Here is a 12818-nt window from a genome sequence, read left to right as displayed (position 1 = left end):
TAATTTTATTGGTAGTTTTATACTCCACACTGGATTGAAGTGACCGTTTTCATTTCGGAACAAACATTTCCTCTATTCTCCATCAGTTTTGACTACTGTTATTCAAGTAGTTTTGCAGCACGTGCTGAAACTTTGTTTGCCACTGTGCTTACTTTGTTAGATCAACCAGTGCAGATGGTGCTTTATCAATCCTGACTCACCTACGTCAACATCATATCGAACTAATTAGTCTAGCCAACCATATCTCCAAGGGACAATTACCAATTTCACAGTCGTCTAAACAGATCCACATGTTACCACATATTCCCCGATCTAACTCTAAAAAATGAGAATACCGTATCTGATTGTCTCAGTATTTTCTTTTGTATGAGCGAGTTGAAATATCTCTAATTCCACATCTCTTTTTGTGTGCCATCTTCTTATCATTTGAATCTACCTTTTCCTCCTAAATCCAATATGATATACGAATACCCTTTCCTAATATGTTTACCTAACCTACTGACTCTTCTTGCAAGAACAGTGTCATTTATAAAACAATTATAGGAATGTAATGGTCTAGTGGAATTATCACTTGAGTGTTAATCCAGAGACTCAAGTATGCAGACCCAGGTTCAAAACATTTCCACAGCAAATGTTGTAATTTGCACTCAGCAAAATCTGGAACTAAGAGTCAAATGATGACTGTGAATCACTTATCTACTGTAGGAAAAGCCATCCCATCACAAATGCCCTTTAGGGAAGGAAATTGCCATCATTACCAGGTCTGGACTACAAGTGACGACAGACCCATGACAACTTGGTTGAAACCTAATTGGCCTCTGGGAAATTAGGGCTGAGCAATAAATGCTGGCCTACCCAACGCTGCCCACATCCCATGAGTGAATAAAATAAATACATAACCTCCCAACTACATTATGTGGCTTCCAGACATTCACGTTCACATTTCCATTCACAAAGACATTAACATGTCATGCTTGGTACGCTTTTTTGGTTGAATCTTTCCTTTTCCTTTGAAGGACATGCAGAGACTCATGTGCCATCTTATATGGTCCCGAGTATTTGTATACAGACTAACGTTGAACATTGGTCTTCACAATGAACGATGGCTCGCATTTTAACAGAAGCACAGCAGCAAAATAAATTTGTGGAGGAACTTAGAAAAATGACTATCACTAGAGAATTAGCAGCGGGTGATTTTGTTTCTAATAACTGTGAGATGACCACTGCCTCGGTTCTGATGGACCTCATGCTTGGTCAAAGAAACAGTATTGAGAAAAGCTGAAGCAGCAATTTGAATTTTACAAAACTATGTTTCATGTTTACTCTATTAGATTCTTTGATTGTGAATTTCCTCCATTTAAAAGGAGAGGGCTACCGAGAACAAGTATCTAATGACAGTTCAAAACTCGACATCTGAAAATTATCTCAGAGAAAGTGAAGGCTGCAGATGCTTGAAATCAGAGTCAAAAGTGTGGTGCTGGAAAAGCATATTAGGTCAGGCAACATCCGAGGAGCAGGAAAATCGCAAGTTCAGGCAGGAGCCCTTCACAAGGAAAATAACGTAGGTACTACTCAGGATGCAACAAGTGTGCACCTGCAAAACATCAAGTTAACCAACAATAGACAGGATTACTTCTTGAAGATAAATCATATCTGTCAAGTGTACAGAATTTCTTTGTGTCTTTGGGACATGCTGCAGATTAAGATAAGCTGATTCAGGTGTTATACTGAAATTTGAGAAGGTGTTTGAAGGTGCCACAACAAAAGTTCCTTTGGACAATAAAATCCATCCTGTAGAGGTCATACTTTGACATACGCAGACCTGATGGCAGCTTAGGGGAAGTGGAGATTTGACATTAACAAGTGCTTTCTAATTGTCAGGATAAGTTGAGTGATGCCCCACAGGGATTACTGATGGGTCCTCAGTTGTCTACCGTTTAAGAAGACGATGTACATCAGAGAATAGGAGATTTGTTTGCGGAATGTGCTGGCGAGACTGAGATATGCCACAAAATACATGGCGAAGATGTCATATGTCTGGTGTAACAACCTACAGATAGATTCTTTCAGTGTTTAAAGATATGGAAATGTTGTACAGGGTGAGAAATTTGAAAACGGTTCCAGTTTCGAAGGAAGAAAAAGAAAAGAAGCACAAAAAATAAATAGAGGTTGCAGAACAGTAGACCCATTAAGAACAAGAGGATAACTAGGACGACGTAAGACAGACTCGAGAGTAAACGACGGACCTGGTGTTCGAAAAGACAGGATGAGTGCAAGATCATAAATGAATACTTTACATCGGGATTCACCTAGTAGAACGATATGGAAGGTAGTGAGATTTGTGTGGAGCACACTTATATAGTGCATTTTGAGATCAATGAAGAAGTGGTGTAGGATCTCTTGAATGCATTAAGGTGTATTACTCTCAAGAGCGGAGAGGATGTATTCGTTGATTGCACATTGACTAGCCACTTGAGGGATCCAACAGGACTGCTGAGTAAGTAATGTTGTTCCTCTGCTCAAGAAGGAAAATAGGGATAATCCAAGAAACAGTAGACCAGTGAGCATCACATTCGTGTTTGGGAAGCCACGGGACAGTATTCTTAGTGATAAGATCTATGCATATTTGGAAAAGCATGGCCCAATTAGGGAGAGTCATCATGACTTTGTGCAGAGTACGTCATGTCCAATTAACTTCATTTAATTTTTCGAGGAGGTGACTAAGATAATCGATGTTGGTAAAACTGGGCATGCTTTTTTCATAGATTTTAGTAAGGCTTTCGGCAAGGTTCTTCATGGTGGGCATATCCAGAACATTATTACGCAGGGATTCAAGCTGATTTTGCCGCTTCTATTCAGAATTGGCTTGTCCATGGAAGACAGAGTGTACTGATGGAATGATGTTTTTCAGGCTGGATGACTGCGAGTCGTCTTCTGTTCTTCAGGGATCCCTGCTATGACATCTGCTGTTTGTAATACATATAAATGCCTTATATGAAAATGTTAGAAAGGTAGCTTAGCTAGTTTGCAGAAGATGCAAGAGCAGTGGTGTTGTGGATTCTATAGAATGTTTTCAAATGATACAACAGGAGATAGATCCGTTGCAGATACAGGTGGAGAAATAGCAGATAGAGTTTAGTCTGGGTCAGTGTATATTGCTGCACTTTGGGAGATGAAATGTTGCGGAAAATTAGCACTCTGCACAGCACTGATGTTCAGAAGAACCTAGCGGTTCAAGTCCACATCTCCCTGAAAGTGGCCACACAAGTATATACAATAGTTAAGCAGATTTGTCTTCATTGGTAAGAAAATTGAAAACAAGAGTGAGGAAGCCATGCTGCATCTTTATAAGACTTTGGCGAAGCCACACTTCTAATATTTGATTCAGTTCTGGTCGCCACATTGCAAGATGTATATGGAGGTTATGGGAAGCTTGCAGTAGAGGTTTACCAGAATGATTCTGAGATTAGAGGTTACAAGCAATAAAGAGAATTTAGAAAATCTTTGGTTGGTTTCTTTGAAGCAGCAGAGGCGAAGGGGAGACTTGATAGATTGATTGGAAGCTCTTTAGATCAAGTAGATTGGATGGGGCGGTGTTTGTGCAGTGTGTCCAGGAAGCTTTTCTAACGCAGTATGTAGATTGTCCAACCAGAGGGGAGGCCATATTGGATTTGGTACTCGGTACCGAACCGGGACAAGTGGTGGGCTTGTTAGTGGGTGAACATTTTGGTGATGGCGACCACAATTCTGTGACTTTCACCTTGGTTATGGAGAGAGATAGGTGCGCACAACAAGGAAGTTTCTACAATTGGGGGAAGGGAAATTACGATGCTGTAAGACAGGATTTGAGGAGCATACGTTGGGAGCATAGGCTGTCAGGGAAGGATGTGGTGGAAATGTGGGACTTTTACAAGGAGCAGATACGACGTGTCCTTGATATGTATGTACCGATCAGGCAGGAAAGAAATGGTCGTGTGAGGGAGCCTTGGTTGACGAGGGAGGTTGAATGTCAAGTAAAGAGGAAGAAGGAGGCTTACATAAGGTTGAGGAAACAAGGTTCAGACAGAGCAGTGGAGGGATACAGGATAGCCAGAAGGGACCTGAAGAAAGGGATTAGGAGAGCTAAGAGAGGGCATGAAAAATCCTTGGCGGATAGGATCAAGGATAACCCCAAGGCATTCTATGCGTATGTGAGAAACCTGAGAATGACGAGAACGAGGGTAGGTCCGATCAAGGACAGTGGTGGGAGACTGTGTATTGAGTCGGAAGAGATAGGAGAGGTCTTGAACAAGTACTTCTCTTCAGTATTTACGAACGAGAGGGACTGTATTGTTGAAGAGGAGAGTGTGAAACGGACTGATAAGCTAGAAGAGATATCTGTTAGGAAGGAAGATGTGTTGGACATTTTGAACAACTTGAGGATAGACAAGTCCCCCGGGCCTGACGGGATATATCCTAGGATTATGTGGGAAGCAAGAGAGGAAATTGCAGTACCGTTGGCAATGATCTTCTCGTCTTCACTGGCAACGGGGGTGGTACCAGGGGACTGGAGAGTAGCGAATGTTGTGCCCCTGTTCAAAAAAGGGAATAGGGATAACCCCGGGAATTACAGGCCAGTTAGTCTTACTTCTGTGGTAGGCAAAGTAATGGAAAGGGTACTGAGGGATAGGATTTACGAGTATCTGGAACGGCACTGCTTGATTAGGGACAGCCAGCACGGATTTGTGAAGGGTAGGTCTTGCCTTACAAGTCTTATTGAATTCTTCGAGGAGGTGACCAAGCATGTGGATGAGGGTAGAGCAGTGGATGTAGTGTACATGGATTTTAGTAAGGCATTTGATAAGGTTCCCCATGGTAGGCTTATGCGGAAAGTCAGGAGGCATGGGATAGAGGGAAATTTGGCCAATTGGATAGACAACTGGCTAACCGGTCGAAGTCAGAGAGTGGTAGTAGATGGTAAATATTCAGCATGGAGTCCAGTTACAAGTGGAGTTCCGCAGGGATCAGTTCTGGGTCCTCTGCTGTTTGTAATTTTTATTAATGACTTAGATGAGGGAGTCGAAGGGTGGGTCAGTAAATTTGCAGATGATACAAAGATAGGTGGAGTTGTGGACAGTGAGGAGGGCTGTTGTCGGCTGCAGAGGGACTTAGATATGATGCAGAGCTGGGCTGAGGAGTGGCAGATGGAGTTCAACCCTGCCAAGTGTGAAGTTGTCCATTTTGGAAGAACAAATAAGAATGCGGAATACAGGGTTAATGGTAGGGTTCTTGGTCAGGTGGAGGAACAGAGGGATCTTGGGGTCTATGTACATAGATCTTTGAAGGTTGCCACTCAGGTGGATAGAGTTTGTAAGAAGGCCTATGGAGTATTATCGTTCATTAGCAGAGGGATTGAATTCAAGAGTCGTGAGGTGATGTTGCAGCTGTACAGGACTTTGGTTAGGCCACATTTGGAGTACTGTGTGCAGTTCTGGTCGCCTCACTTTAGGAAAGATGTGGAAGCTTTGGAGAGGGTGCAGAGAAGATTTACCAGGATGTTGCCTGGAATGGAGAGTAGGTCGTACGAGGATAGGTTGAGAGTTCTCGGCCTTTTCTCGTTGGAACGGCGAAGGATGAGGGGTGACTTGATAGAGGTTTATAAGATGATCAGAGGAATAGATAGAGTAGACAGTCAGAAACTTTTTCCCCGGGTACAACAGAGTGTTACAAGGGGACATAAATTTAAGGTGAACGGTGGAAGGTATAGGGGAGATGTCAGGGGTGGGTTCTTCACCCAGAGAGTGGTGGGGGCATGGAATGCGCTGCCCGTGGGAGTGGTAGAGTCAGATTCATTGGCGACCTTTAAGCGGCATTTGGATAGGTACATGGATGGGTGCTTAATCTAGGATAGAAGTTCGGCACAACATCGTGGGCCGAATGGCCTGTTCTGTGCTGTATTGTTCTATGTTCTATGTTCTATAACTATGAAGTCTCTGAAGTTATGAAATGCATAAATAGGGTTGACTATCAAAATGTCTTTTTTCTTTTTTTTAACCACAGAGTTGAAATATCTAATACCAGGGGCATGTATTTAAGGTGAAAGGGGTAAACTTCAAATGAGACATGAGGAGCATTTCATTTACATAGAAAACGCTGAAAGCCTGGAAATAACTGCGAGGAATGATGGTGGGGGCTGATCTGATAAGAGCAATTAAGGCAAAAATATGAATATGCAAGGGTGGAGCACTTTTGACCAAGGGCAGGCAGAAATTATTAGTTTCATTTGGCGTCATTTGGCACAACATTGTGGGCCAAAGGGCCCTGTCCTTTTCTGTACCAATCAATGTTCTGTTTGTATGTAATTCTAACATGCAAAGGGATCTCAATTTCAAGTCGTGATTTACTACAGGCTCGTCAGATGGTGCAGAAATTAATTCAAAAACCTCCGACAAAAATATGAAAATATTGAACAAATAGAACATCAGCTCTGATTTTAAAAAAAGTCTTTCTTTTGAATTAATTCCAATAAGTCGTTCTCTGAATGTTTAGAACGTCTATTCTTCTCCCTTTTTTTCGTGCGCTTCTATTCTTACATAGAAATGGTTTGTGAAGTTAAACTATCTTTATAGCACGCACTTTTCCTTTTCTATGATCACACAGTAATTCTAAAATGAAGCGATACTGGTCGCTGTTCTGCGCTGACTTGGTCAACTAAACAAGACAACGAACAAGCCTCATAGATGGGAAGAGATCACAACACATCAGAAACATGGATTTAGAAAACATTGACAGAGCTGAGGCAACTACAGATTTTTCAGTACATTGGGGTATGTGTTAGCAACAGAGGTTTACAAAGTAACGATGAATTCTCATTAGGTACAATTTGCATCAAGGCATTGAGGTCTTTTTTTTCATTAAACTCATAAATTAAGGCTGTTATTCCCGCCGAAACAATTGACAGCGAATTTCAGTGCTGATAAATATGAGAAACATTTTGGAGGACCTTCATTGCAATTAAATGGTCCTTTGCAATGCCATAAATAAAAAAAAACAAATCTACGGTGAAAGTGAGTGTTATTTTTCATCTACATATTTATTTTCTTTGTTTTTTATTGACATGCCCGCAACAACAAAATACATTCAGAAGTCTAAGCATGATTCCAGAAGGTGCTTTCACAAGAACTAAGATCTTCATCATATAATTTGCTGCACTGTTACTTTATGCTGAGTGCACAAATTATTCCGTTCCATAAACAGGAATTTTGTAGAAGTGAACATTCAATACTATCATATTTTATGCTACATTTTATGCAAATTGATCTTCCTGTTCACTGATGCATACAATCATTGCGATACAACTTTCACTCATTTAGATCAGGCATTATGCATCCATTGTAGGTAATTCAGGCGTGGTTGTGATATACTGAAGGTGAACGACTACTTTATTTAATGTACATGTATCATTTTATTTTTAAATTATCTGGTGAATCAAACCATTATCAACATGTTCATATAAACGTGCTGTTAGAGCTTTTTCTTATCTTGTGGTACAAATGCTCTTTTTGTACTGACACAGCAGAAGATACTTGAAGGTTTCCTTGAAAGTCGCGTTACAAAGTGCGTAACAAGCTGGATTGATAGTACTGTTGATGTAAGCAAGCCAGTATCCAACAGTCCACAGTGCGTTGGGAATGCAGATGGAACAGAACGTGCTAATGAGCACGTTAACAAAGTATGGGCTCCACGAGATGATAAATACCAAAAGGATAGCCGAGACTGTTCTTGTCACCTTCTCCCCTTGCATTGCAACTGTATTTGGCTTCTTAACTTACGTCTTGGAAATTTTCACGGTCCTATACGAGTCTTTTATCGGTGTTTCATTCATTTTCTTTACAAAAACTCGTGGCGCCATTTTGGCCCTACTGTTACCAATATTTCTCTTTATAAATTTTCCAAGTATATTTATGAAAGTGTGTTTTGAGTTGTTAGTTGTGAAACCATTTTGCGTAGAATAATCATTTCTTACCCCCCTTTTTCTTTTCTTGTTCAATGAAAGAACCCCAAGGCAAACTGACTCATTCTGGTGCCCCTCCCCTCTTGTGTATAATTGTCACTTGTTATGTTTACATTAATTGCATCATCTTGTCTTTTGATATGTGGAAAGTGACACTTAGCTTTTGCGCTAGGGTAATCATTCAACTTTATTATTTTATCCTGTACTAATTGGGATATTCCATCGTAAACACTGTCTTTCATCTGTCCAGATTCTACTTTATTTTTCGTGATTAGACTGTTACTGGTACGAGATATTTTCACACATAAAATTAACATTATAGTAACAGGAAGATAGAAAGCGATGACAGAAGTGTAAAAGGTAACAGCTGGAATAGAGAATAACTGCACATAACATTCACCCTTTTGGACTGTCCGTTCCCTTACGACAAACTGCCAAAAGAAAATGGCAGGAGCCTACAAGAAAAATTAGAGCAGTCAAGCAGCTGTGTTCATCATCCTTGCCATTGTGGTCGTTCTTTTCAATGGATAACTGAGAGGCTTTGTCACACAGAAGTATCAGTCAAAGCTAATCACAAGGAGAGTCATGCCAGAGGCATTAATGGCAACATAGTCTAGAGCGAGCCATAAATCACATAGCACTGGACCCAAAGGCCAATAGCCAATCACTGTGTAAATAGTGTATAGGTTAATGGAGAATACAGCAATAAACAAATCAGCACATGCTAAACTCAAAATAAAGTAATTGTTAATAGTTTGTAACTATCTGTTAATTTTAGTAGAAACAATGACCAGAATATTTCCAACCATGGTCACTAGACTTACAGATCCTGTTCTAATCACGACGAAGGCGACTTTGATCGTATTAGAAGAAACCCCAACTTCAATATCAAAAAGTCTGGATAGGTCATGAAGAGGCACATTTATCTCGAATGATTTCCACATTCTGACATCTGAATTCGCAGAGTTTGCACATGCTGTTTTTTTTTTAATTGAGAGAAGAAAATAATTATAACGAAGATATTGTAACAAAACTGAAATTCTATCTGTAGTTTTGTCCAGAAGACCATATAAATAATGCATCTGCTCTTAAAAACTTTGATCTCGAATTGGCTTTGTGTTAATGTGCAATCATGCCATTGGTCACTTATCAGAGTACTAGAAACGTGTACGGAAATAATACCTTCTGAATTTAAAAAGTAATTTAGATGAGTGACATTGTAAAAAATATGTTTCATTGTTTTTGTTTTATGTCTATCAGAGTCAACGCTATACTGTGTGAATATATAAGCGGTAATGGTAGAGTACTTTCACTTTGATACCATCCAGCAAATGTTCAGATCAACACACAAAGACTGATTCATTGATGGCGACGCTACAAGAAGAGTAGATGCAACGTTTAAGAAAAAAAAGATCTCACAAAGCTCGAACCCACTAATCACCAATGAAGTTGTTAGTTTCACCTTTGAGACTGTAAGGAAATACTCTGTAACTGTCTGTGGAAAACATACAGTTCACAAGCGATGACTAACATGGTATGTTAAAGGTAATACCACAAAAATTCAACTTCATAGCAAAATACAGCACTGGACTCGAAACATTGGCTCTGCTTTCTCTCCATAAATGCTGACAGACCTATTTAGTTTTTCCAGCTTTTTTCTGTTCTTGTTTCAGATTTCCAGCATCAGCACTACTTTGACGTTAATTTATAACAAGAATATTTTATGAAAATTTCACTAAATATAAACACAATAATAACGTGGCTGATGTTGGTGTCTCAAAAGAAAAGAAGTGTTGCATTTCAAGCTTTAGAATGAGAATAATCTCCATTGAAGCTATTGCTGCAAAAAAACGCATTCCTTTTGTTACTCCACATTTAGAAGCGAACAGAATGGTTTACGCTACAATATTTAAAGACATGGAGGAACAACTGTGCTGAAATTTGATCAGTTTCCTTACTTCAGTGATTTAAAAAGTCATCCAATGTGTCGACAGACAAAGCGCCAAACAAAATCAATGTAGTTGGCTCTCTTTAAGATGCTTAGAGAGAGAGGGAGAGGTATGTTGGCTTGAACACAAAGGAGTATTCAACAGATCGTCTCTGAAACCATGCTTTGAAGAGGACGATAGTGACAAAAGGTATGTATATAATTCAAAAAATGGGCATCACCAACAGTTTAGCGGAGCCTCACTACTACCCCTCTGAAATTGTATCACGAAATAGATGTGATATTTCCAAATGTAGAGGGTACAAATGTAGAGGGAGATTGCAATTAGAAACGACTTTATATGTGGGGGAGGCATATCGTATTAAAATAAAACAGGATCTAATCAAGGTTGACTGAACAGCACCTTTTGGATTTGACTTTAGCAGAGCAGTTGTGGGGGGTGGTAGTGCTGTGCCGAAAATGCATGGCAGGGGAGATTGCAGGTCCAACAGGTACCTTTTAGAGCAAAATGTTGGGATAATTAATAGTGACCATTCACGACAGGATGTGGTAGACGAGAAAGGCTTTTAGGAAGTTTAAAGGGAGCAATTCAGTTGTGTCCCTGACGAAATTAGTAAAGCCATTAGAGGAGCAAAAAGTGGGCATGAAAAAAGGACTTACGAAAATTTTCAGCTGGAATTTGAAGATATTTTATTAATATATTAAAGGTAAGAAATTTAGCAGGGAATGAGTAGGATATTTTATGGAGCAAGGGACGATCTGTATGTGAAGACTCGGGATATTTGAACGATGTTAAAAGGCTACTTATTTTCAGTCCTTGCTCTACAATATGAAAACATAAGTATGGATTTTGGGAAAACGACTGTGGGGAACCTGCACAGTTCGATATAGGAAATGGAGAGGGATTAGAGGTTCCAAAGGACTTAAAGGCAAACAAACATCCGCACCCAGATGAATTGAGTGCCCGGATGCTGTATGAGGGAAGGCGAGTAATTTCAGGGTCTCTGTCATTTTTTTTCGGTTCCATTCTGGCAAAGGAGGAAGTACCAGAGGACGAGATGTCTTCTCATGTGTTTCCATTTTTAAAGAAAGACAGTAGCGATGCACCATGAAACTACTGATAGTTACTCAGTCGTAGGGAAGCTATTGGAGAAATTCCATAAAGTGGGAATTGCGAGCTATTTGGAAAGGGAACAAAGAACAAAAAACCATTTGAAGAATCGGTCATTCGGTCCTACAAGCTGACAATGATCCAGATCCTCGATCTAAACCTGTCACCCATTTTCTAAAGGTCGATATCACTTTGCTCCCTGCTCATTCAAACATCTGCCTAGATGCATCTTAAATGAAAACATGAGTTCATTAGAGATAGTCAGCATGGCTTTGATAGCATTTTATGATGTGTTGAACGAGGGAAGTTCAGTTGATATATTTTACATGGACTTTAACAAAGCATTTAACAAGGTGTACAAGGGAAACTGTTTGAGAAAGTTAAAGCACGTGAAGTTCAGGGAAACATGACGAGATGGATGAGCTACTGGCTTTATGAAAGGACACAAAAGACCGTGGTGGGATGCTGGCTAATAATGTCTGACTATTGGATAACGCCAGCGGTGTCCCATAATAATTAGTACTGGCACATTATGGTCTGTTATATGCATAAAGTACATAGTTGAAAAAGTGTAGGGAGTATTCAGCAAATTTGCAGACGACACAAGAAATTGTAGGTGGTTTATAGTGAATATGAGTGCATTTTACATGAAGACTTATACGGTTTGATTATGGGACTGAGTAGTTACAGGCGGTAATTACACCTCAAAGTCTGAGGTGATGCAGTTTGGAAGAATAAATAAGATGAGCGAGTACTTAATAAATGGCAAGTTACTGGGTAGCTAAGAGGAACAGAGGGCTATTGATAGATAATGCTAGTCACCAGAGCAAATGAATAGGATAGCCAGGGAAGCATATAGAATACTTGCTTTAATTAAATGAGGCATACAATCTAGGAGTAAGCAGATAAAGTTGGAATTGTACAGAATGTTGTTATCTTGTGTAGTTCTGATCATCTCATTGCAAGAAGGATGGAATAGTGTGCAAGGGGGAACAGTGGAGATACACCAGTATCAAAAAGACAGAAATTGCTGGTAATGCTCAGAACGTCTGGCAGCCTCTCAGGATGGAAATCAGAGTTAACATTTCAGGCCCAGTAACCTTGCCTCAGTTCTGAAATTTTCCGTCAATTTCTAATTTTTGTTTCTGATTTCCAGCATCCACAGTAATTTTGATTTTTATTTCGGTTCACCAGGATGTCACATGGCTTGCAATTATTGAGCGATAAGGAGGGTCGAGATAGGCTTGAGTTGTTTACTTTCCACCAGAGAATGTTGGGGGACTTATATTATGGAAATGTATAATATTGTGAAGGTTATAGTTAGGATGTGTAGGGAGCAGCTTTTTCCCTTTTTAAGGAGTCAATTAAGGGCAGACATGATCTTCGTGTAAGGGGGAGGAATTTCGAGGAGTAGCTTGAGAAAAAATGTCATTCTGAGATCGGTGGAAATCTGTAATACAAAACTGGGAAAGGCTGAAACGTTGGAAGCTTTAAAAATATATTTGTAAGAGCACTTCAAAATTTTATAACATTTTAGTATATATATATATATATATATATATATGAATGGACTGTTGGACCGGTTCTGGGGAAGGTGGGACGATTACAAAAGGGACAATCTACATCTGAACCACACTGGAACCAATGTGCTTGGGGGAGTTTTATTACTGCTGTTGGGGAGGTTTTAAACGAATGTGGAAAGGTACTGGGGACCAGATAAAAAGCAAGTAAGTAATGAGGTGGAGACTGGAGACGGTAAGAATTAT

At 39.9% G+C, this 12818-nt stretch overlaps 1 pseudogene; it reads right to left on the bottom strand.

Annotated features, from left to right (window-relative positions):
• Positions 1-7516: 7516 nt before the first annotated feature.
• On the bottom strand, positions 7517-8937 carry LOC140455569 (muscarinic acetylcholine receptor M2-like; annotated as a pseudogene).
• Between the last annotated feature and the right edge of the window lie 3881 nt (positions 8938-12818).

The sequence above is a fragment of the Chiloscyllium punctatum genome, chromosome 30 (genome assembly GCF_047496795.1).
Source record: "Chiloscyllium punctatum isolate Juve2018m chromosome 30, sChiPun1.3, whole genome shotgun sequence".
Taxonomy (NCBI): domain Eukaryota; kingdom Metazoa; phylum Chordata; class Chondrichthyes; order Orectolobiformes; family Hemiscylliidae; genus Chiloscyllium; species Chiloscyllium punctatum.
The sequence above is the reverse complement of the archived record's forward strand: the minus strand, read 5'-3'. Positions and strand labels throughout refer to the sequence as shown.